We start from the raw sequence: 26,200 nt of genomic DNA on the forward strand, positions 1-26,200 counted from the left end.
GAGCATGACTGAGGATGGCCATTGCAACCTCCCAATGCCACCCTGCTCTGTGCATGACGGAGCAGCGCCCCAACTCCCCCAATCGGCCCTGCTCTGAGCCTGACCAGGGGCTGCACTTAGGGATTGGGCCTGCCCTCTGCCACCCGGGAGCAGGCCTAAGCCAGCAGGTTGTTATCTCCCGAGGGGTCCCAGACTGTGAGAGGGCACAGGCCGGGCTGGGGGACCCCCCCCCCCTCCCCGCCTGCCGAGTGCACAAATTTTTGTGCACCGGGCCTCTAGTTTTATATAATTAAGGAAATGTAAATGTTGACTGAGTACTATGTTAAGAAACTATTGTTACATTTGTAGTTCTTCAAAAAAATATTTTAAAAGTTCATAATTTTCTTTTTTGACCTGTATACTTAAGTATGTAGGGATCAAATGATATAATGTCTGAAATTTGCTTTAAAATTCTCCATCAGGAGGTATGGACCTGCGTGTCCTTGGTCTTATAGAGCAGGACATCCAGCTTGCTAGTGGGAAACTGTGTCGCGCGTGACTAACGAGCAGCTTAAAAATGGGTGATGTTTAGAAGGGCAAGAAGATTTTTGTTCAAAAGTGTGCCCAGTTGCCATACTGTGAGGAAGGGAGGCAAGCACAAAACTGGGCCAACTCTCCATGGTCTCTTTGGGTGAAAGACAGGTCATGCCCCCTGGAATTTCTTACACGGATGCCAACAAGAACAAAAATATCACCTGGGGAGAGGCGACACTGATGGAATATTTGGAGAATCCCAAGAATTACATCCTGGAACGAAAATGCTCTTCGCTGGCATTAAGAAGAGTGCAGAAAGGGCAGACTTGATAGCTTATCTCAAAAAAGCTACTAATGAGTATAGTTGGCCACTGCCTTATTTATTACATATGTGTCATAATTTTTTTATGTGTACCATTTTTTAAATTGATCTCATAACCAGAATTCAGATAATGAATGGATAATAGAGCATTTCTTTTGGGCTGTCCTGATTTAAATAAGATTGGCTTGTGGTTAAGTGAATATGGTCAGCTTTTTGAGCTTTGATGGTAATTTTGGTTAAGCAAGCGCTATCACTGTCCTCCCTTCTAAAAATATGGTTGGACTTGATTCGTAGTGTTCAACTTCTCACAGAGGTGGTGAGTGCCATCTCAAAACCTGTAGGAGATTGGCTGATATTTAGATTTATATGACTGGTTGTATTAATGTGTTTAAATTCTGAGGAAATCCCTTCACTGTCTCTTAGACCTGCAAGACTTTCTTGTGTTTCAAGTTGTGTTCATTAACCTATTGAAAGGTAAGGGTTGCAGTTAAGCTGGCAGTGACCATTTTATCCTTTTGGTCCCAACTATGCCAATTTAATAAAATTCTCTTATCTAAACTGTTGCCTTTTACTGAATGAAGGGCATTTTAGTGTGCTTTATGTATAATATCAAATAAAGAGTATTTAACACTTCTACATTTTGTAGATGATCTTTAAGTTCAGGTGCTTTTAAAATTCAGTGTGACAAGATATAGTAGCAAACTTTGTGAATCCTTAAGTCAGAATAAGTTATAATTCAGGGTTGTCTTGAACAGCTATTCATTTACTATATATGTGTGTGATTGGTAATGGTGTTTTTGCCAGCTGACTAGGATTAAAGTAGAGAATAGATCATCAACACAAAATTGTAAATTTTGTCACCATAAGGCTCAAGATAATTAAAAACAAAGTTACAGATTAATAAAATAAAGTAAAATACTCCATCAACAACAAAAGGGGGGAGGAGAGTGGAAATTCTGGGGAAAAAATGGGGGTGGCTATATGGAAATGTTGATGGTTATTGAAGTTAGGGAACAGGGATAGGCAAGAATGAATTGATTTCTTGTATTCCCCACCTTTGAGTATCTATAATAATAAAAGTGTAATATGCTAATTAGACCGGACAGCTGAACAACCTTCCACACATCATTCCATATGTCCTTCTGGACAAAGCCATGGTGGCAGGGGCTGAGTCAGAGGCGGTTAGGGGTGATCAGGCAGGCAGGCAGGCAAGTGGTTAGGGGAGAACAGGCAGGCAGGTGAATGGTTAGGGGCAATCAGGCAGGCAGGCAAAGTGGTTAGGGGTGATCAGGCAGGCAGGCAGGCAAGCGGTTAGGAGCCAGCAGTCCCAGATTGCAAGAGGGTGCAGGCCGGGATGAGCCCCCCAACCCTTCCTCCCATGCATGAATTTCATGCACCAGGCTTCTAGTGTTTAGATATCTTCATAAAAAGTTAAAAAGATAAAAGCATATTCCTTGGATCTCACACAGATCTACTGGGTAACAGGATCTGATGAAGATGTTGGGTTGAGGGATGGTGGGAAGTGGTGGAGGCAAGGGAACCAATTGGAAAGCGAAAGCAATTGTCCAGGAGAGAGACAATGAAGAGTTGAATCTCAGCAGTGGAGGTGGGGAGAAGAGGAGGGGCATGAGATGACTGTTGGAACCTGCTGGATAAGAAGTAGTGTCTGATTAGACTGAGACGGTGAAGGCAACTTTTGAGAGACTAAACAAATGAGTAAATGATTGGTGACATAATGGACGTGGGAAATGCAGACAGAGCAGATGTGAATAATGAAAACTAGAGGATTCACAGTTTTGGTTATTCCAAGTACTAACAATATTTGAGTCTCCTCTGCTATCCTCATTTCAATATTTTGGCCATATTTCTTATTAATTAAAATCACCTTAAGACTTGAATTCTATGCAAAACATTCAGTGTCTCTGCTCCATCTTCCAGGAGTAGGTCTTTAATCAGGATATCCAGCCGGGGCTGCCTTTGAATTCGTTTGACCTGATTCACTATTTACAGAGGCACATACTCTCAACCTTCCCGAGTCTTGGGTGTTTTACCTCTCTGCTTTTCTCCACTATCCTATCGTCTTGTCATCTAGATAATAAAAGCCGAAGTGACCATTATGGCAGAACAACCGGTCGCTATAATGCACACTGACCACCAGGGGGCAGATGCTCAATGCAGGAGCTTCCCCTTGGTGGTCAGTGTGCTCCCATAGGGGGAGCACCACTCAGCCAGAAGCCAGCTCACAGCTGATGAGCACAGCGGCAGTGGTGGGAGCCTTTCCCACCTCTGCAGCAGTGCTAAGGAGCAGAGAACCGAGTGGTAAGGAGCGGCAGGAGGGTGGTAAGGAACAAGGGCCTAAGCTGGCAGTCAGACATCCCTGAGGGGTCCTGGACTGTGAGATGGTGCAGGCCAAGCTGAGGGATCCCCACCCCCCTGCTCCCCAGTGCACGAATTTTGTGCATGGAGCCTCTAGTTAGAAAATAAGAAACAAGCCAAGGCCTCTTGGTACACAGAGTACAGTGTCCTCTCTTCCCTTTAATCCACCCAAAAGTGGGAGGTGTGTGGAAAACACCCAGAGGCTCTAAGCCCCTGAGATCAGTCGCATCTGTGCTCCCGGCATTTTTGTCTTTTTTTTTTTTTCCCCCAGTCATTTCCTTTTTTTTTTTTTTTTCCCAGCTGGAAGAACCTGAGCCTGAGACATGACATCTTTTAGGAAATCCAGTTAAACCCTAAGCTTTCAAACAACTAGGTTTAGATTTGCCCAAGGGATGCGAGGAAGTGGCCTGCGAGCTCCTTCTGTGATGGGAACCTCTCTGGAGACCCGGCTCTTTCCTGTAATCTCCGTGAGCTTTTTGCAGAAAGCCATATTTCTTCCCAGTCTCTCTTTTCCTCCCTGTCTGAACCTGCCTTCATCTTCCTAATGGCTAATTAAAAAATTACAACCCAGAGCATTAAATAGTAAACCCCTTCCCTGCTGTTCTCCGATTAATTTTGGACGCCCCAAGCACAACGTCTTAAAAAGAATTAGAAAAGGGGCACCTTTCTGCTTGCAAACTGCAAGATAAAACAGCCTTCTAATGGGGAGGGAGGCTTTATTTGAATGGGGAATCTTTCAGTGCAGTGCATGCCTGGGCGTTATTTACATCTTACTCCAGAAAGTTAAAGTTTGGCATTCTCTGCAGCGTTACCACTTTTCACTTGTGAGTGTTAAGAAGTGTGTGTGTGTGTGTGTGTGTGTGTGTGTGTGCTTCCTCTTCCCTTGGTGCCTGATGATTTCATTCAACACTGAAGCAACGAGGAGTTTTAAAACTCACAGTTATTTCTTTTTCATTAAAGTTAGAAGTCTGAGCTTGATGAAAACTCATCTCAATTCACGACGTGCCCACTGATGTGGCTGCCTTTTTCCATTTGCAAAGGGAGATCTCAGAAGGCGGTGTCTAAGTAGGAATCAGCACAGTGTTCCACTTGCATTTGCTTACACGTTATCTTAACACTTTATTCCATATTTTAATAGGACAAGAGTTTAAAAGCCGGAAGCAGACGTCGTCAGCTCTGTCTAGTTTAGATTGTTCATCATCAATTGTTTTTTCTTGTGATTATACAGTTTTACTTTATCATCCCTTTGATAACAATTTCTGCATGAAAATTGACTTTATATTTCATTTTCCCCGTCTGTTATCTTAGCGGCATTCAGACGCAAACACCCTTTGTGCTGCGCTGGCAATATAACTGATCAGGCGAAGCTGTGCCATAAGAAATCAAAACCATAATAATGTCTTTGGGTTTTGCATTTTAAATACTGTGTTCATTGTTGCACTGAGGTTTCGGATCCCTTTCCAGACATTACGGAGATTACCTTTGGTAATGCCTATTTCATTGTACTTTGATATAAAATAATGTGTGTCATAAATCATGTGAGCGACTGCCATTAAACAGAAAAGCACCTACTTAGGATATGTAACAATTTGCTTTTCTAATTTGAAAAAGATTGAGGCATTTTAATTATAGAAGGTCTTTGTAAATGAGACTGGAATTCAATATAAAATTGTATTCTGTATGGAATTGTAGATTAGAAATAATAAAATCCTTATTCATTAATTTTACATTATTTTTTTCACAAGCGTTAAATAAAAACATTCTTGAGAGGGTTTTCTAAATAAAGCCCTACGCTTTGGTCACCATTCATCTGAGAAAAAGTTAGGTGTACTTATTTCGGAAAAGGAACAAGAGCATCGGTTGTTTTTGTGGGTTAATTTTCAATTGTAAATTTAAGAAATTTTTCAGTTTAAAGGTGGGAACATCGTTGTCTAAAAAGTTGAGAAAAGACAAGGAAGGGAGGTGAAGTGACCGGGTGGGGGAGAGCTATGTAAAATTGTTTCAAGATTGCTTCCATTTGGAAAAGAATGAAGGGTGGGAGCCTTCTCAGTAAAGAGCAATTTAGAATGACGGGAGCCCTCCTCTTTAAAGGTGATCAGGGTTCTGAACACGGCCATTGTAGCGAGATTTAAAATTATGAGAGCTCTTCGCATTATTTAAAACATTGATTTTTTATCAAATGGATTTCCACGTTTTATGTCTTCAGTGACTAGGTAATTACAGCGGCCTGGAAACTGAGGTATTTCATTCTGAACCTGGTATTTTCTCTTTGGCTCCTTCCCCTTTCTCTCCCCGCTTCTCCCCCTTAATAAGTTTCCTAGTTTCCCTTGCTGCTAGGACAGACACATCATTCTTTGTCCTTGCTCATAAATCACTCTGTGACCAAGGAACCAGGAAGTTATTAGGGGTGAGGGGAAGGTCAGGTCGAAAATTCAGATTGATCTAACCTATTCTCGCAAAACAGCACTTTACCTGCCTCCAACCTAAAGCGGAGCGCCAGTGCCCAGCTCCTGCAGGATGACTCAGTGGTGCTTGGAGGGAGGAGGCGCCTGCACCTTCGCAGCATCAGAGGGACCGCGAAGCTGTCATCAGTACTGAGTTACAATTCCATCTGCCCGTACACATCCTTCCCAGCACACCTTCTTCCTTCGCTGGTGTGTCCTTCTCTCTTCCCTTCTTCCTTTGTCTCTCATTAATAGGGACAGCTAAGAAGGGAATTCTACAGATTCAGTAAGGAGGCAGATCACATTGTTAAGGGGGTCCTTTAGTTGGAAATTCTAGATGTTTTTCTCCTTGTGTTAGAAATGGGTCCTTTGTCTGTACGTACACACACACACACACACACACACACATGCACACGCACAGAGTCTGTAACAACTATCAAGGGATGTGATGAGAGATAATTAATTCAAGGACCCTCGTTTGAATAACAAATATGTGTTTTTCCCAGTCTTTCTCTCCAGCCAAAGAGAAAATTCCTCTCCCTTGCTGGGTCCTCCCTCCTGGATGGCTAAACTATTTGGGAAAGGGTGGGAGCAGTGTTCCATGTGTTTTGTAAAAAGCTGTATCAAAGTGAATTGAACATAGTATTAAGTTTTTGTCAGCCTGAACTCACACCTGCCACACACAAGGTTTCAGGCCTTTTGTGCAAATCATAACTCGCGTCTAAATCTAAAAGAACAGTGAAAGCAACAGAGCAGAGCTATCCAGATGTTGCTCAGTCTGTGCGATTGTAAATTTCAAAATCCCAGCTTTCCATCCAGATTGTAGTGCATTGGGAACTATATGAAAATTCCAAGACACACTGGTTTATTGAAATGTCTGGCTATTTCTATATGAATTTTGGAACAGATGTACTGAGGTAGGCAATAAAACTGTGATAATAAGGAACATTTCCACATCAACTCACTAAACTACTAATCTATAATGAGGACCAAACCCAGCCGTGGAGGAGGGTGATTTTTCATTATTATTATTTTTTAACTCAGGGTCAATTATTCAAATTCTTCCTTGACTTTAGTTTCGGTCAAGATTTCAGGGTGTTTGAGGCCACTTTATGCATACAGGGGTGGGCAAAAGTAGGTTTACATAATACAATAATTAATAAATAAATAATAATGCAAGAATAAACTCTGTGTTTCTCAGACTCACAGCTATAAATCTACTTCTGCCCACCGTGTATATCCCACCTTACTCTAAATAAATTGAGTTTTAGTTTTAATTTTTTTCAAATCAATTTAAATAATATAGGAACATGTTCTAGGTCTTTGAGTTTATTTTATAAAAGTTTACCATTGTATCTGTTATGCCCAGATTTCAAGATTCCCAAGAAACCACATCAGGGAGCCAGCCAATCGATGCAAAAGCATAAGAATCTGTATTTCGAGCTAGCTCAGCTCCCGTCCACCAGACTCACCGACACAACGGCAAACCAAGTGGCTGAGAGAGCGAACCCCACCTGGAGTCCGGTTATATAGGGGGGGTTGGAGTAAGGGGAGGAGAAAGAACTGTGCTTTGCCGATTGGCCAGGCGCAAGCCGGGTCTTGTTCTATGGCGCGCACTTCCCTTGATTGTCATTGGTTAGTTTAAAATCCCGGGCGTGGCCAGCAGAGGCCTGGGCTTCCGGGAAGAAGGCCGCACGTGGCCCCAACATGGAGGATACAGGCAAGATGGAGGGCATAGCCCTCGCCCTTTCAGTATCATTATATGTAAGACTGAAGAAGCCCAAATCAGGTGCTTGGAGTCCGTTTGGACTTCAAAATTTTGGTCCTGATTCTCAGGGCCTATGCTAGGGAGTCCAGGATCGAATTCAAAAGCTGAGGGCTTGGCAGGGGTGCCTCTCCTGTGACCACTGACTTCACGGCTCACTGTAGATAAAGGAGCAGGTGTGCCATCTTGGTCGACTCTTCTCGCTTCCTTCTCGTTCTTAGCCACTTCCTGGCTTACAGATTCCTCCATTTGAGGATGAACAGAACAGGAGAGGATGCAGTCCCAGCAATGGGACTCCTGGGATTGGTAAGAAACCATTTGAATCCCTTTGCAGGGATTTGCAAAGCAGTGCAACTAGAGTTTTGGAAGTAATGGGGTGCCCTGGGCTTCCTGACCATTTCTCCCAACAAGACTGGCCACTGATGAGACAGCTGTTGAAATGGTAGGAAAAAAATAAACAATTAAACAAAACCCCAAGTTAAACGGGACTTGTTTTATACCACGTGAACTTCTAAATTCTTTCTCAGCCCCATGGTAATTGGAAATTGGATTTTTCATGATTAATCTTACTCTCCGATGCTCCTAGGAAGACTACAAGAGACTCTGGAAGCAAGGAATCATTCTATGGGAAAGGAAGGAGGTGGAGGCAGGCCCATAAAAAATGACAGGTGTCAGCACGCCAGCAGCACCTGGAGGACAGGGCTGGAGGGCAGCTGACAAACCACCACGTCATGGGCATGGGTGAGCACAGTTAGGGAGGCATCGTCCTCCCCAGGCTTTCTGTTTTGTCACATTTGGGAAATATTAAAGCTATTAAGGTCTCATTTGCTCTTCTCCGGAATTTGAAAATTATTTTTCCTGGCATTACTCAGTCAGTTTTCCCAAAATAGGTTTCTTTTCTTTTTTTTAAAAAAAACTATAACATGGCCCTCACTGGTTACTTCATATATTTTCCTGTTACTTATTCTGAAGAGTCTTGGAGGCTCTAGGAAAACATGACAAATCACAGGAGGAGGCAGTAGAAACGGAAAGAAGAAAACATTCGTGACCTCTATTTACAGAGAAAAGCAGCCCCATTTTCCACGAGGGCCACTCCCAGGCCGAGAGGGGCCCAGGCCACTTCCCATTTTGTTGTATTTTGTTTGTTTGTTTCTTTGTTTCTCTTTGGGGACCATTGGTATAGTAAAAAGCAAGTATGTGCAGGGGGAGAGGAGTGGGTGGAGAGGGAAGAGGATATAGGGCAGTAAATAGTGATGGAAAAGTAAAATAAAATAAAATAAAGTGATTAAAAGCAAGCATGGCCAAAACATGGATTAACAACTGTGGTATACTTCAAATATTTACATTTAACAACTTAATCATTGTGAAACACACAGAAATAAAATGACCATATGTTTAAGTTCATTTGAAGATAAGATCAAAAGTCAAAATTGGAGGCTTTCATGGCTGTGGGACAAATGGCTCACTCCCAACCTCCCAGCTCCAAACGGAACATGTGCCTGTCCCTGACCACGTTACCGACATGTAGGTATCGGCCAGTGACCTCACTTAGGGCCTGGCAGCAGTGGAGCTCAGACTCACATTAGGTTTCTTCTCCTCCCTTCTGACACTTTAAATTTTTACTTAGACATGAACCTTGAAGATGATCTTTGGGCATTATTTTCTGTCAATCCTCACCCAAGGATATTTTTCCATTGATTTTTAGGGAGAGTAGAAGAGAGAGGGAAAGACAGAAACACTGATGTGAGAAAAACATCAATTGGTTGCCTCCTGCACGAGCCCTGACTAGGACCTGGGCCGGGGAGGAGCCTGCAACTAAGTATATGCCCTTGACCAGAACTGAACCCAGGACCCTTTGGTCCGCAGGCCAACGCTCTATCCACTGAGCTAGGGCTGGGCACTATTTTCTATGATGAATTAAACTTAAGCTAAATTTTTCTTACCTTGAAAACGCTGGTCTGTGTGAAAAGAAGAGTGGTCTGGCGAGGAAAGGTGGATCACCTGCACCCGTGATGGTGTGTCGCTTACTCACAAAATAAAAAAGCGATGCAGCACTTCAGAGCTACCAGGGGAATTCAGGCTGTATCTGCCCTCCTCTTTTCCTCTGGTGTCTTGATGAGATATTTCTATCTGGAAATCAAAAGCAACATGGATGAATTTTACTTTGTCAGCTTAATTCTCTTTTTTAAATTTAATTTTTATTGTGTAAACTTTCAATCACATAAAAAATAAAGAGATGCCCCCATCACCAGTCTTCTATGGTGACCAGTGATGCACTTAAAAATACTCATCTGTGGAGGTGGCAGCAGGAGAAGGAGGGCGGGTGTAGCTCACCGCAGCCTTTGGTTCACCTGTGCCCTCGTGCAGCTAAACCTCACACGCCTGTGGCACAGAGGCTTCTGATGGCTTTTGGGTCAGGGAAACTGTACCATTGTCATGGAAAGGGGGGCTCAAAGCGAACAAGGTTAGAATGACTTATTCCTGAACTGATGCCTTCCTCATTGATAATTTAAGGCTGGCAGGTAGTTTAAACGTGTTTATTAACAATGATGGACAAAGAGGGAAAACCACTGGCTAAACACCAAGTCGCGTTTTCTGCTTAGCTGCTTGCTTTGAGCGGAGCCAGTGTGTGTGTGTGTGTGTGTGTGTGTGTGTGTGTGTGTGTGTGTGTGTGTGTGTGTGAATGTGAAGAAAAACCAAGTTGGAGAAATAGAAATTCTTCAAGATAATCCCTAGACCAGGCTCTTGCCGAACACACCTGGCTTCTGGAAAGGATGCTTGCTTTTCTTATTATCAGCGATAGTGTCAGGTCCAGGGGGCAACAAAGAATACTGAACGGGGTCACTGAGGTAGCCCATTGTGTAAAGGGAAGTCATAAGACTCTGTAGCCAGGTTTTCCCTTGAGAGTATCAGCATGTGATGATATGGCTTCCAGTTAAAAAACGGTGCCAAAGATGAAGCAGAACTGAACTGGCATGGATTTTTGTGCCGTTAGTTAGTGTAAGTGTTTACTAAACAGAAGGACACGGTTGCAGGCAGCCTTGGTGGCAGCTGAGAATTGACACTCACTTCCGGGCTTCCCCACCTGCAGCTGAAGGAGGCAGCAATGGGAGATTACTTACTCTGTGTGTTTCAGTTTACTGGCCTGTGAGATCTAAAGACAGTGCTTGCCTTCCAGATGGGTGGGTGCAAGAGTGTCCGAAGGAACTGCTGGTGGGTGGTTGTGGATGTTGGAATCTTTGCAAAATAAAAAGAGAGAGATCCTCCCCAGTCCATATGGTGGCCCATCCCACCAAAGCTCTAAAGGCGGGGCTGGCTTCAAGGGTGTACAGCCCGAGCAGTCAAAAGACCCCACACTTGTTTAATGCACCGTTGTCACCAACTTGAGATTCTTAATTTTTGAACAAGGGGCCTCGCATATTCATTTCGCAGTGGGCCCCACACATCCTGTAGTCAGTCCTGGCCAGAGGCTCTTCTGAGACAAGCCACTATTCATGGGATGGCATGGCCGTCTCCCTAAGAGAGTTCCTGCACTGTCACCGCCTCCTTCATGTCTGGGACTCCCCTTACAGAATGGGGAAATGAAGTGAGTGGTGGTTCTTAGAAGACTTCTGAACCCCACATTGCATAGCGGGAAAGCTAAAATTCTAAAATACTCAGAGAAAAATTTGAGGTCAAGAGGATCTTGACAAAGCTCTTTAAGAAATATCTACCCTGGAAAAACTAAAGCAGATCTCCTATAGATTGTCACATCTTGGTACCACACTGACATTTCCAGGGTTGCTTTGTCTCCTGTTGCATCATTTCTCTGTGCAAAGCATTATTCGAGTTCAACATTTTTTAGAGTCTTTCAAAACACTCCATTCTACAACATCGGTTATGTTTTGCTGGTTAAAGTTTGAACACACCTTGCTCTCAATGACAGCAATTTTTTCTTATTTTGTGGTTTCTTCTAAAATGTGGGTCTCAACTCACTTGATTTTCAAATGACCAGCATGGTTTGTCTCTTTGTTTGTGCTTGCCTGCTCAGAGCTTATAGGCCGTGGAATGGGAATGAAACATTTTGGATTACATGGAGGTTGAAGAATCCCTGTGTGTTTATTTACTTCTGCAAATGGCCAAGGATGGAATAGTGCCTATCTATAAGAAATGTTTAAACAAAAGATTTGCATCGTAGTATTCTGAGGAGAAGAGATTACACCCTCAGGAAAACAGCTGCTGAGGAGCTGGGGTCTGGGTTAACACTCTAGGGAGACAAAAGGAGGTGTGAGTGGTGGGTGAGGCAGGACCAGAACCCAGGTCTTCTATGGGATCCACATTTATATGAAATCTACAAGGATGTTATCACATCGATTTAGCCCTTGAACCTGATAGCTCTCCTCAATATTTCCCCAAACTACAAAATGCCTGGATTTGTAGATTGCCATAGGGTTTTGATTTATTTCTTGTTGTGTAGGAAGCAGCACCTCACATATCATAACACCTTTCTTTAAAAGTGTCTGCCCTGGAGAATGGACACACAGTGGGCTTTCCCTACAACATGTATAGCACTTGATCTATATAATGGTTGGAAGAGGCAAAAAATGATCCCCCTGCCTTTTTTTTTTTTTTTGGCTTCTGCTCCAGTTTAGCACCATTTGAAAGAGAAATACAAAAGTCAGACAGATGGAAATGAAAGTATCAGCTTTGAGAATGAAGCTTAAGTCCATGGGGTACATCTTACCTCTGTACTAGAGTCACCGTCTCTGGGTCACGGAGGAGGGAGCCCAGGCTGTGTCCCCCAGGGCATGAGAAGTCCAGAGGAGGCATACTCAGCAAAGTAGGTAACTCCTCAAGACAGAATCGCCAAGTGCTGGCCATTCCCGCTTCGTTCCTTTTCTCCAACTCACATAATCTGAGAGAAGCTAAGAAAGAAACTCTAATTGTGGAAAATTCTTCATCTGAAAAAATGAGGAATAAAGAATGTGTTCCCCAACAATAAATATAAGAAAATAATTATTTCTCTTGAATTTAACCTATGATGATATCAAAAGTAAAATGCTATGAATTCACATTCCAACAATTGAGACAATTTTTTAATGTGAAAAAATAAATCCCAGAAAGAACATTTACTAGCCCCAAACTTTTATCAGTCATTTAAGGAGGGAAAAAGCTTATTTTCAAGAACTTTTAAACTTACTTTAATACATATAAAACAATGGCTATGTTAATCATTACTTCTTATTTATAAAAATTTCCATTAGAATGTCTACATGGTTATACTATAGTAGACTTATTCTAGTATCTATACATTCTTGGCAGTAGAGACAGGTATTTCTTTAAAACAGTCTCTAATTCATATTTATAATGGCAATGAATTCAGCAAGGATATCCCAAAGCCTCCCCATTTGCGTGAATTAGGGATGCTTTTCCGTGTTAGCAATTCCAGGCTGGTGGCACAGGGAGAGGAATGTGGCCACTCAATGACCTTTAATGGCTTTTGTCATTGGGCTGCCCGTCTCCCAGAGCTGTCTATTTCCACCCCATCCTTCCCTTAATAAAACTACTAATTTGCCTGAGGTACTAAGATGTGAGAGGCAGTGAGCCTGTCAGGGCCATCCTGAGATGCTGGTCCTTTAAGACGGCTCACATAGGAGCCCATTCAGGCTGACATGAATCCCAGCAGTGCCAGGAGAGGATTCAGTTCTGCTTTGAGTTAAGCTGGATCTCTTCCTTTACACAGCACCTTTGCAAACATGAAAAAGTGAACTGGGCTTCTTATTTCAGGGTTAATTTTAACACTTTTTATAGTGTTATGGGACAAAGAGGCAGCTAACTCAGTTAGGAAGATAATTCACAATGGCCTTTGAAAAATTGCATTTTTAGGTCATCTTGGATGCAAAAAGGATACTGGATGGGGGCAGGGTGGTCTGCCTGACTAATTTATTCCCCAGATTTGCCAGCGCTGGGAAGGCAGGGTACCTGTCTGCGTGTCGTTAGGTTCTCTGTGGGAACACATATCTGTTGGAGGAAAACATTTGCCCACTTGGAGAAGGCAGCAGCCTCTCTTTCGGGTGATTTGTTATAATGACGATGATTATTGTTGGATCATTACAGTTGCCCACTAGCAGGATTACAGTTAAAGATTTGGCAGTGTTTGCATTATAAATGACTATTTTTACAGCTCAGCTATAAAAGTTTACTTAGGTTTGAAATTTGATATACAAGCTTTCCATCCAGGAGTGCTTTCCTTTCAAATAGAATTTTAAAAAATGGTTAATAAAATTGGTCTGTCTAATTTTCCTGAGTTATATGAGTCTTTTGGAAAAACAGAAATGTATCATTTGCATAGGCTTTCTAACACATTTTTTTCTCAGTTGGCCTTGAGTTTCAACGAGATGCTATAAAATGTAACTTATTCAAACTGAGCTTGGATGGATTGAAAAAAATGATACTATGCCCTGCGCAAGACAGAGAAAAGAAGAGGTGCAGACAGTCTTTATATTTAACTTTGGAAACTCTACCTGTGGCCCAGAAGTGGGAGACCTTTTGGAACAATTATCACTGTGCATTTCCATTATGCGTTTTATACCTCTAAGTACATAATCACCTGCTCATGTCTATCTGATAAATAATGAGATTTTTATTTCACATTTGCATTGTTAATTACAGTATATTACAGAAATGAGCTTCCAGGCATCTGTTATTAATAGAAGGTAATTTTTTTTTAAAATAACAAGGGCACTTTAAATAGACAAAGAGAAAGCACCCTTTATTGGAGGCCACCCAGATCTGTTGCTAGCTTTTCGTTTGGAATTTCCGATAGGTGCAGCAGAAATGGAGGGATAATACCACATGAATTGAAGCTATCAAGATAAAATATAATGTGACTTACAGTCTGGCAAGAGTTCATGTCCTTCCCCTTGAGGAAGGAGTCGCATGTTTTGCAAATGCAGAAGCAGTAAGAAGAGAGTTCATGTTGAGAAGATGAAAAATCCAACCCAAGAGTTCCCTCTAAATGTTTGACACAATATGAGGGTTCAGTTGGAAGAGCTAATTCCAGGGGTCTCAGGACCCACATCTTCACTACCCAAATATGCTCTTCTGAGCAGGGTGCACTTTCTCCCCGACTCCCACGGCTGGGTCTTGTTGAGAGGTGGTATAGTAAGAAAAGCATCAGCTGAAAATTCTAGAAGCCAGGGGATTCTCCATCTGCCCATTAGAATCACCACCCATGTGGTGTTCCCTCTCTGAGCAAATAAGGAGTACTGCCACAGCCCTTCCAACCCCAGAGGATCAAAGTTCAATAAATACACTGTGAAAAGCAGATGCAAGATAAAGATGCAAGTAATCAAGTAATGACTGCCTTTGGGAAAGGTTCTGCACAGGCCACTGTTGGATGCTTGTTCTTTTTAGCAATACATTTTACAGCTTCATCAGCCACAGCCATGGAGATATAGAACTGTTCCAGCACAACAAATAAACTTCGTCCAGTTACTCCTTAATCATCCTACTCTCCCTCCAACCCCAACTGATCTACTCTTCATCATTATAATTTTGTCACTTTGAGAATGTTATATAGATGGAATCATACAGTATCTAATCACACAGACTGGTTTTCCTCTGAGCCCAATTTCCTTGAGATTTATCTGAGCTGTTGCAAGTTTCAATAGTCCTTTATATTGTTGAGTAGCTTTCCATTGTAGGGATGTAGTGCTGTTTCTTTATCCCGTCACTCACTCATGGAAGGACAACTGGGTTGTTTATCATTTTTGTCTATAATAATAAAAGCATAATATGCTAATTAGACCAGATGTCCTTCTGGACATCCTTCCAGATGACATTCTGGATGAAGCCAGGGCTGTGAGGGAAGCCCAGGTCCCAGGTGCCAGAAGGAAGCCAGTGCCAGCAGCCGGGGGAAGGAAGGCCGTCTCTTGCTCGAATATCATGCATTGGGCCTCTAGTATATAAACTAGAGGCCCGGTGCATGAATTTGTGCACCAGTGGGGTCCCTCAGCCTGGCCTGCGGGATAGGGCTGAAACCGGCTCTCCGACATCCCCTGAGGGGTCCCGGATTTCGAGAGGGCTCAGGCCAGGCCAAGGGACCCCACCGGTGCATGATAAGGACCAGGAGGGATGCAGGAGGTTGGCCAGCTGGGGAGGGACCACGGGAGGGCTCAGTCTGATCAGCAGGACCCCAATAGCAAACTAACCTACTGATCAGAGCATCTGCCCTCTGGTGATCAGTGCACATCATAGCGAGTGGTTGAGCGGCCTTAGCATATCATTTGCATATTATGCTTTGATTGGTTGAATGGACAACCGGACACTTAGCATATTAGGCTTTTATTATATAGGATTGCTTTGAACATTCATGGACAGGTTTTTGTATAAACCCAAGTTTTCATTTCTTTAAGAGAAATATGCAGAAGTACCATTGCTGGGTCATGTGGTAAGTATATGTTTAACTTGTATAAGAAGCTGTTGAACTATTTTCCAGTGACTTTGCCATCTTACATTCCTACCAGCAATGTATGAATGATCTAGTTCTGTATCCACACCAGCATTTGTTATTATCAGCATTTTTACTTTAGCCATTTTAATAGGTATATAGAAGTATATGTTCTTGTAACTCTAATCGGTATTTCTCTATCAGTTAATGGCATTGGACAACTTTTCATATATTATTTACCATCCATATATCTTCTGTGCTGGAGTATCTGTTCAAGTCATTTTTCCCATTTTCCAGTAGAAAATGAGATTTTGAAGACATTTTGCTCTATGTTGTGACTGTACTCTCCCTATGGTACCCTCATGAGAGGTTGAAGTAATAAATTAAATTGCTTTCCAACTATTGTGAATGCTGGTCATGCTGTGATGGGCCACAAGGCAGCCCTCAAGAAAAAAAGAAGCTGTAATTTGCTTCTAATGTAACTTTGCTTGGTTGTATAGTCCATGTCTGTATGCTAGAAACCTTTTTGGTTTTTCACCAGAGATGGGAAAATCTCACTAATTCAGAATGATGAAGCAAGAGGGAGAGTAGAGCCAGGATGCCTCAAGGGAAATCACAGGTGAAAAGACTCTTTTAAAGAAATGTAGCTAGATTAGAAGTCTGACTCCTGTTGAGAAATCAAGTCTGATGCATAAATATTAAGTGCAACATAATAATGGATGTCGGGGGTGATTAACTTCATTAAAAATAGAATGAGAATTAATAAGTCACCTTATAAAAAAAACTTTCCTTCAAATGTACTTTACTGTACATTTAAAATATTGACTTGAAAACTTTACTTGTCCAGATCTGACTCTTTTTCTTAAATTATGATATATCTGAAAATTCCCACCGAAGTGCACGTAAAAAATTTACATGGGTGAATACTAAAAAGTAAATTAAATTACTCTAAGTAAAATAAAATTTATGATAGCCTTAATTTGAAAATCTAATCAAAACACAAATTTTCTTTAATAGAAAAGGAAATGTGTCAGTTAAGTAGTTGAGGAATATAGAAAGACTCTTAATATGAAGAGTCAATTTTGAAATACTTTTATATTGAAATCCTGCTACTTGAAGCTACCTCCTCAGACTTGGGCATCTGGGCTCTGGCCTTGGGTCCTAGGCATGAGAAACTGTGCTTTGGCCCATTCCAAGTGCTTCCCTCCCTTCGAGGAGAAGGTTCTGAGTAGTCAGTGCAATACCCACCTGGGCTTGCACTATACCCTCCCCCTTCAGGTACACCTCAGGTCCCAGGGACCTGGAGTTCCCTAAGCCTGCTTCCAGGGCCTGCAAACACCAGGCCTCTTCCTCAGCACCAATTTCATCTCCTTTCTGAGGGCTAACCAGACTTCTGGTGATTGGTCATCCAAAGGTGCCAGGGCTGGGTGTTTTGTGGGGTGTGGTTGTGGACTGAGTTTGGATTGCATGCTAGGGGTTCCCATTCATGCATGTGAGGTGTAACCTGTCCACAATGGAGCCAGGGGTGGAAAGAGATGGGGTCAGGCATCAGGCTGGGGTGAGGGGTGGGAGGTGGGAACATTTGTGCTGTAGCCCCAGGCTCCACAAACACCAGGACCAGGCCTGTTGTAAGAATCATCCTGCAAGTTTTCAGAAAAAAAATATATATTTCAAGCTCTAACTCAAAACCCCCCTATGCCACAACTGAAATATTTCAATTTTTTAATTCATGTGGTATGTTTTATATCGTAACAGAGATATACTTTCTGACAACTCCTATAATACTTAGTCTGTACTGTGCAGTTCAGAACTTAATTCTATTCTGACACTTACCATGGGCTGTTGTTTCATGTGAGTTTTATTTTATTTTGTTTCAACTAGACTATAAGTCCCAAGAGATAAAAAAAAATAAGACTTATGACTCTGTGGTATGTACCTACTATGTCTAGCAGAATTTTGAATACAGAGTAAATAATAAGTAGTTGTTGCTTGATTGATAAACCTATAATGCTTTATAAATATGTTAAATAAGACAGGCTAACAGTTTTACACTTGAGGTTATTGAAGGGGGGGGTGCAGTTTCTCAAGTGCTAAAGAAAACAATATAAAATTGGGAGAAAGAGAGTAAAGACAAAGAAAGGCATTTCAGCATCTGGCTTAGCTCAGGAATTGAACCTGCAAAAGGGGCTTTCATAGACCCTTCCCCTTCCCCATGTCCCACCATCGCCTCAGAGCCTTTGAAATTGGCAGGCAGACCTCGTGGCATCTAGTAGACGGGGCTGCTTTCAGTTGTAAAAATAGTGGTAAGTAAGGGATTTGAAGAGCTTTGCTGTTTCACAGCAAACAACTTAATTTGTGCCCAGATCAATAGTAAATAAACAGAATGCCGTGTGTGGTTAGGAGGATTGGAGAACCTGCTTTTGTTATGAAGGCACAGTCAACAGTAACTTTCTCTCTTTCTGCTCTGATACTGTGTTTCCCATAAAAATATCCACAAACGTCAGCTTATTCTCCTCAAAATCAGTGTCTCAATCTTCCTGAGGTTGACAACATGGGCATTTGGATAGTTAAAGGCTTTAATTCACCTTGTACTCGAGCATGGTTTAATGTGGCCATCCTTGGACTAGACTAGATGAGACTCCATGACTGTACATCCAGGTTTCTTCTAAGAATAGGGCCACCCTTTCCAGAAAGCAGAGGCTCTCAGTGGGTGGTCCAAGGCCATGGGAGCCCGAGAGTCTCACAACGTCTGTAGCATCCATACTCTCATGAGCATCCAGTGGAGTTTTCCAGAGGCCGCATGATACGTGATGACATCATGGCTCTGACAGATAAAGGACTATATACCTGTGTGTACTGGGGTCTTAATGATTTCTCAGTCTTAATGGCTAATAGGGCAAATACCGATAGATACAACCGATATAAACAAAAGCACTGTGGTGTTCTTTTTTAAAAGTGTAAAAGGGGCCCTAGGGTAAAATGGATGACTCCCCTCATCTCCAGTTAATCCTTGGGTATGCCAAAGTTCAGTGGGAAGTCACAGAGGTGATGACCAGTTAGAAAGTTAGGTTTATAAGAAGAGGTGGAAGGAATTGGTATTGACCAGCCCAGAGAAGAGAAGCCGGGGAGAAGCCTTAAAAATGATCTCCAGGTATGCGAAGGGCTGATGCACGAGACGAGAAGAAATTGGCTTGGAGCGCCATGTGTGAGATTTAAACTAGAGATAAAGAGGGATGTTCTGACAGGGGTTGTTAAACAGCAGAGCGGGTGACTGGCGGGCTTGTGGAATCTCCTGCGCTGGAGGTCTTTAGCAACCGGATAGATTTCCATCTGTCTGGGATGATTTAAATGCGGCCATGCCAGAAAGCCGAGGGGATGGAACAGATGATGTCTTGGACTACCTTTCCAGCCCTTGGTTCTATAATTAACTTGATGAAAGGCACTGTGGCGATTTGCAGCGAAGGGTTTAGACAGGAATGTGCTTGCTGATCTTGGGATAGGTCTTGTGTGGGAGAGCCAAAGGTTTGCTTCATGGCTGGTGGCGATCCCCTGTCATCCAGGGAAATGATGGATGCCCGGAGAAGTCCATTTCAGGTCAGATTTAGAGAGATTGGGCCCTAGCTCCCTGCAGAACCTATCTCATTGTCTAGGAGCAGTGAGGAAAGAATTTTGGTAGGTTGATTTTAATCAGCTCAGGTGGGACCTGGAAGATTTCAATGATTAGATGTAGGTATTTGTGCATGGGATACTCATGATTCTAAAGGGAAAAAAAAGTGCAATTGTTAATTTCATAAAAGGACAATTATCAGAAAGTCCAAACAAAAAGTAAGAGAATGATGCTCTCTATGTATACACTCTTTCAATTTTATGGTGTATGGGTGCTCTCTTTTTTCTTGTCGACATAGAATTTCATTGCTTTCAGTTTTCAAAGATTTTGCATTTTGGAGACTAGAGTTTGAAGTTTCCCTGTGCTAAGTCAGAGATCCCAAGATTCAGCTAAATTCCAAGGTAGTTTGTTTCTTTTGCTTATCGCTTGAATTTCCATGAACAATGTGCCTGGGCCCAAACAAGAGGAAGGGAAGAATGCAAATTTTCTGGGGTTCCTGTTGGACCCTGACTTTAGGGACAATACAGTGGAAATCTGTAGAACCATCTGGGATAATGAGCTGGATTAGAGAATATAAATGAGATTTTATCTAAAATTTAGATTTTATCTAAATGTAGACTCAATCACTATGTTGACACTTAAATATTTGTATCAGGCATTATCTTGGCTTGGGCTGATTGATAGAAAGCAGAGAAAGACAGAAAGACGACAGGGCTGGGAATACCCCTTTGGGTTCTTTTAAGAGATGGCAGGGTAGTTTGATCAGATATCATTCAGGAAAACAGCCCTGGCAGATAGCAGATAAGCCATTGTGGGGAATGATTACCAGGCTCTATCTATCTCTGAAAGATTCTAAGAAGCTACTGACCTCTCTTTTGACAAAGCCTTGGTGTTGAATGAGGTGGGGAGAGCAGGCCTGGGGCAACACGGTCAATATGCACTCTGTCCCAGAGAAGAGGAAAGTGGGTGAATTTCATGGAAGCTATTCGAGAAAAAGCCTCTTTGATTTTTAAGACTCATATCATGCAAATACTCAATTAAAAGAAGGTACCTTCTAACCTTATTTTGTGTCTCAAATTCAAGCTCCTTGATACTGAAGGAGAGAGGATGAGGGAGAGAGGGGGAAGGGAAAGAGAGAGAGAAAAAAGGGTAAAGAGGCAAAGAGGAGGGAGAAGGAGAGAGGGAGAACAGGAAAGAGGAAGGGAGGGAGAGGAAGGAAGGGAAGAAATTCCTATTTTTAGAAAGCATAGAATTAACCTAGGAAAAGCACTAGTCCAGAAGATACCAAATAAAATATCACAGATGTAACTTTACAATGAGCTTGATAATGTCTCATTTCTTCCTAACCGCCATTGGCGGCCAGCTAAAATGAGGAGGTAAGGACAAACTGCTAGGTAAAAGCTTATTCCCTTTGTGAATGAAGAAGGAAACATTTTCTCCTTGGGCTCTTGTGACTATGAAGATCTGAATAAGACTTTACAGCTGGAAAAAAAACGTTGCTGCTTTGCTTATTTTGTGTGTTTTTTAAAAGCTCCGTTCTAACAGCCTCAGCTAGAGGCTAAGGGTATGCTGAATTAAGGAACTTCACAGTTTGGCACTTTGACTTTCCTTCATTTATCCAAATTTTTTTCAAGCCCCTGTGCTCTTCATTCTGCTTTCCCCCAATGTGGTCCAGGCAGCTTTACTCATTCTCCAAGACTCAGCTCTCATTCCTCTGTGGCCTTGATACCTATCCAGAGTTCCAGGGTGCCACCTATACCCCCCATAACGTTATCCTAAGACTTACCGTTATTTACTTTGCACTAGAGTTACCTGTGTGTATGCCCAAGCTTGTCATTTAATTGTGTGCTCCCATAGGGCAGGGGCAGGGAATTTTTTTCAGATCTGAGCCTTATACCTAGTAGTTGCTCAATTAATGTTTACTACTGAGTCAAATTTGATTTAATATCTGTTTTCCAGAAAAGGAACAAGAGTCAGATGCTACTAGTGCATTTCACTTATGGAAGATACAGTAAAACAACATATCTTATACATTAAAAAATAGAGCTAATGAGAAAACCCATTTCTACATGCATGTTTATCCAATAGGACAGTGTCTGAAAAATGCATGCAAATGCATGCACATGTATGTATATACTTATGTACAGATGCAGGCAATTCATATCTACATTTTAGTTTTTTAGCCACAAACCACATAAAATCAAGAGCCACTAGAATTGAACAAAACATTTAGAATGTCATATTAAAATCCTTGGTGAGTAATATCCTAATTTTCATATGGAAAACAAAATGAGAAAGAGTAGAAAAACAAGTAAAATGATCACTCTGTATCTTCCTAAAAATACTGTGCTTTGAAAGGCTGATATATTTTCTAAATTTTTATACTTCTAATATAAAAAAGATGTTAAAGATGGCAAAGAGATGTAAAGATGACATTAAAAAGTAATATAATCACTGGTTTTATTTTTCCTCTGTCCTTTACGTGGGGAAAGTTACAAATTATTTTCAAGGGAGGAACATGACATTTCCACAGATGGGTACTTCCTGGTACAAATGTAAATTGCAGAGCAAATAACTTTTTTTTTTCCAGGGGAAATGGTCTCCATAGTTATACAAAGCATACTGTCAGAGGATAGGGAACATGAAAAACACTTTGCATACTTATAGTTGAAGTAGATATCATTATGTTAAGTTTCTGTGTTACCTTTGCATTCATTCTCTCTCTTTCTGATTCTCCCACCACATTTTTTTTTTTTTGGAATCAGGTTTCAAAATTGAATCAATGTCTGCTCTTTGTGAAGTTAGATGTGTGAGGGTATGTGCAAGTGTATTTTACACCACATTTTTTAAATTTTCATTTGAGAGATTTGTTTTCTAAATTCACTATACTTGACAGCATAGCCTTTTTTTTTTTCTTCTGGGGGCAGAAATCAACCATTCCAGTTCTGATGTTTTAATGTGTGGAATCAGAAACCTGTAGTGGCTCTCAAAGCCTGACAGTAACAGAACTTAGACTGAAACTTGGGGATATTTTCTATACTCCACTTAAAAATATTTTTCACATTGATTTGCTTATTTTCCAGCAAAATCACGCCCTTTGAAGAAACCATATCAATCACAACATTAGTAAAAAGTGCAGAATCTGAGATCTAAGGAACCTGGGCTCTAGAAAGATGGACCTAAAGGCACTGCTCGTTTTATCCTTCAGTTCTCCAGAAGGTCCTGGGAGAAGCACTTTCAACCTTGACATGAGCAGGATTCTCAGTGTAGAATGGACTCCACGTCTGGTTAGACCACAATGAAGTGTGTTGAAAGCCATTAGCAATTAAGAGCATGGCTCCATGCTGCTTTGCTTTACGGTATATTTCATGCTGCTCATGCACAGTGGGTAATACACATGGATTCAGCATAAATTTAATTTTGCACATTAAGTAAAGTGCAATAGATAAATTATGCCTGAAGAGGAGCCACCAGCTGCTCTAGCCACTTCAACTAATGCACCCCAGAGGTGCCTGAGTACATCAGTTGTGTCGAACCATTAATGCGTCCTGGATATCTGCATGGGTACATTGGCCCTGCGGAGCCAGGAGTAGCCTCCTGGCTGTCAGGGAGGGGCTGGAGCAAAGAGCTCAGGGGCTGACCTGCCCCTCCCCACTTTACCCCCTGCACCCTGGGCTCTGGATCCTGCTTTGCCATGCCTGGCCTCAGCCTCATTCAAGGGCTTGGTGGAAGGATCCTAGACAGGACTTTCTCAGGACCTGGGGAAGTGAGAAGGAGTGGGAGGGACCCCAGTCATCCCTCCTTCCCGGGCTTAATGAAAGGATCCAGAATCCATACGCGCGAGGGCCTTCCACTGGGGATTCAGAAATCGGAAAGGATGCATTACCGCAAAGATGGCTGAATTAGAGCTGCTGGGGGAACACTTACTTTTGAATTTCTTGGCATCCTTGGACCTCATTTCTCAACCTTAATGTTCACTTTATGGTCATTTTTTTGTATTTAATATATCTCCATCCCATACAGGGAATTGCAGCAGAACACTCTGAGGGCTTTAAGGAAGAAAACAGATCTCCACTCTGTGGCAGGGTTCATTCCTGTGGCTGGGAGCGGTGATGACATGCTTTAAGTTATTTGAGATGAGTAAGCAGTTACAAGTTCCACTGGAAATGTGGCTCCGAAGGGTTTCAGCCAAACCTTGATAATGGAAGTTTCATCCTCTTGGCCACCCCCTCCTGGGGCCCCTGCGACTGCACCTGTTCCAGGCCTGTGCTCTTTCCCACGAGGTAGGGAGGAACGCCTCGTCGGCGCCTGTCAGCATGTCCTCCTGCCCATCGCAAGCACCCTGCTAGGACTGGCTTGCTGCTAATGGTCCCTTTACCGTGTCCTTTCCTGGACTGAATGGACTCCATTGGTGGCTGCTGTATCTTAGAAAAGAAAAGCCCAAACACTGGGCGCCCTGTGACAAAGGTAAATGAGACAGTTGAAGAGCAGGAACAAGGCACAGCTTACCACGAGTCAGACTCCGTGCTCACCCCTTTGCTTGCATCATCTACCTAAGTTCTCTTGGGAACCCTACGATTTTCAGTTTGCAGAGGAGCAACCTGAGGTTTTGAAACTCGTTACTTGCCCAAGGGCAGATGCTGCTAGTAAAAGGCAGAACCAGAGTTCAAATGCAGAGAGCTCGACTTAGAACCCACCTTCTTCACCTTCACACCACGCTCTCTTACACTGCACATGAGTACATTGCGCCCCTGAGCTGTGGTGATTTTTCTTTCCCTGTAAAATGGCATAGGTTTTCTTCAGCCCATTTTTTTGTTACAGACAAAGCAGATCATTCTTGCTTTTCAATGGGAACTTTCTTTTGAAAGGACACTAATAAGGATGTTTTTCACATGGGAAGTCTGTTCATGTGAACCATTTCTATTTCCTCTCAGAGGGAGATCTTGAGATATGAGGGGAGAGAGAGAGACTCTTATTACCCATTCGTTTGTTGACTGATTTATAAAGACCAACTTCACTTTAGAAGCTTCCAATGCTCCTTCTAGAAGGACATACGTCACAAGAATGATGAATTTCTGGGTCCTTTGAGGTCCTTCCTTGGGCTCGGTTAGAGGAGAGGGATCTAGCGGGGACCCTCCCCATGACACACTGAGGCCTCTCTGAACCTGCTTTGGGAGCCCTTTGTGCACATCTCTTCCCAATTCCAAGTGCCCTGACACGCTGGTAGCGTGAAGCTGGCCATGGTCGGAGTCCTTGTATCACAGACCTTTGTAAAGACTAAAAGTCAGGGCTTTTTTCTTTTTTGGAGAGTCGGTCTTGAAACACTTACCAGGACACCGCTGGGCACACCTTATGGCTTTGTGGGCCTTCAAGACTGTCTCAGATACTTGGCAGTTCTTGTTCCATCAGTTTTCACTCAAAACCCTTTGAAACATAGGAAGCACTCTTCAGATGTTGGGTTCTAGCACTGTTGAAATTAGGCATTATTATTAGGGCAAACAGAAGGTGTTGTAATATTAACAACAATGTTTCCGTCTAACACTGAAAGTGAGCATATGGTGGTAGACTGCTCCAAACCCTTTTCCTAAGTACACCCATGCCCTACACAGGAAAGAAAAGATACTAAGAACATTAATAAAGAGAGAAGATACATAATCTTTGGCAGAGATTATTGCTATAGACAGAAATGCTCTTCACCAATGGCTATTTCCACTTTGGATCCAGTTTGCACTGAGTAGAGAATCTGTAAACTAGGCATTGGATTCTCAGGGTTCCACCCTTAACTTACCTAAAATTCCCTACAGGGTCCAGATACACTCACTTAACCCATCTGCATGAGTTGCTGGCATACTCATATTTCATTTAGTGTCTTGCAGTTGCAGGCAACATAACCTAATTTAGGCAGAAAAGGAATTACTGGGTGAATTTTGGATGACTCAGAAAACTGATGGGAAGGTGGGAGAATCAGACTCTGAGAAGTGGAAGGAGGCCATGAGTGCAAACCAGTGCTCTTCTCGGCAGAGCACACCATCGCGATAGCCAATCAGCCACAGCCACTGTCCCTCCTGTTACTGCACACTCTGCACAGTGTTGCTGAGAATCTGGGAGGGACAGGACACCTCCACACAAAGATTATTTCCCCAAAGGGAATCGGGATGCATCTCCAAAATACTGAAAGATGGATGCAGCTTGGTCAACCTTTACCTCCTCAATGATCACTGTAACATTCAATGGAGAAGACTAGGCACCACCGTCTAGTTCACAAATGAATAACTTATAACATGGTTTAAACTTCTGTGGTGAAGTTCTGAAAACCTTTGTCATTCCTGAGCCATAATCTTGAGCAGGTGTTTATTCTTATCTTGAAACTAGAAAGTCCAAGACTCATATTTGTATTGATAGAAGCCTATGAGCTTATTCTAGGTCCATTTCTGGTTCCATTTATGTTTTTGTTGTTGTTGTTGTTGCTTTATGCCTATTTCTAATTTCTGTTATGTAGCTATATATTTTATATGTTCCTAAGCTGCCTAGAATCCTTTCTGCAACTAGGGAGTATATAAATAAATAGATACATGCAATCATTTCTTAGGATTCTTTTCTAATTTTAATATCCTATTGTTCTCATTCAGAAAAATTGGATAGCCAAGTGAATAGAATATGCTCTCTTAAATTCAAATACAGTAGTAGAGTCACCCTGTCTTGAATGATACTTACTCAAAACACAGAGTTGCTTTTTAAATCT

The 26,200-nt window shown here is 42.2% G+C and overlaps 1 pseudogene; it reads left to right on the forward strand.

Annotated features, from left to right (window-relative positions):
* The first annotated feature begins 556 nt into the window (after positions 1–556).
* LOC102430328 overlaps positions 557–26,200 on the forward strand; it is a 177,516-nt pseudogene continuing 151,872 nt past the window's right edge.

The sequence above is a fragment of the Myotis lucifugus genome, unplaced genomic scaffold (genome assembly GCF_000147115.1).
Source record: "Myotis lucifugus unplaced genomic scaffold, Myoluc2.0 scaffold_108, whole genome shotgun sequence".
NCBI classification, from domain to species: domain Eukaryota; kingdom Metazoa; phylum Chordata; class Mammalia; order Chiroptera; family Vespertilionidae; genus Myotis; species Myotis lucifugus.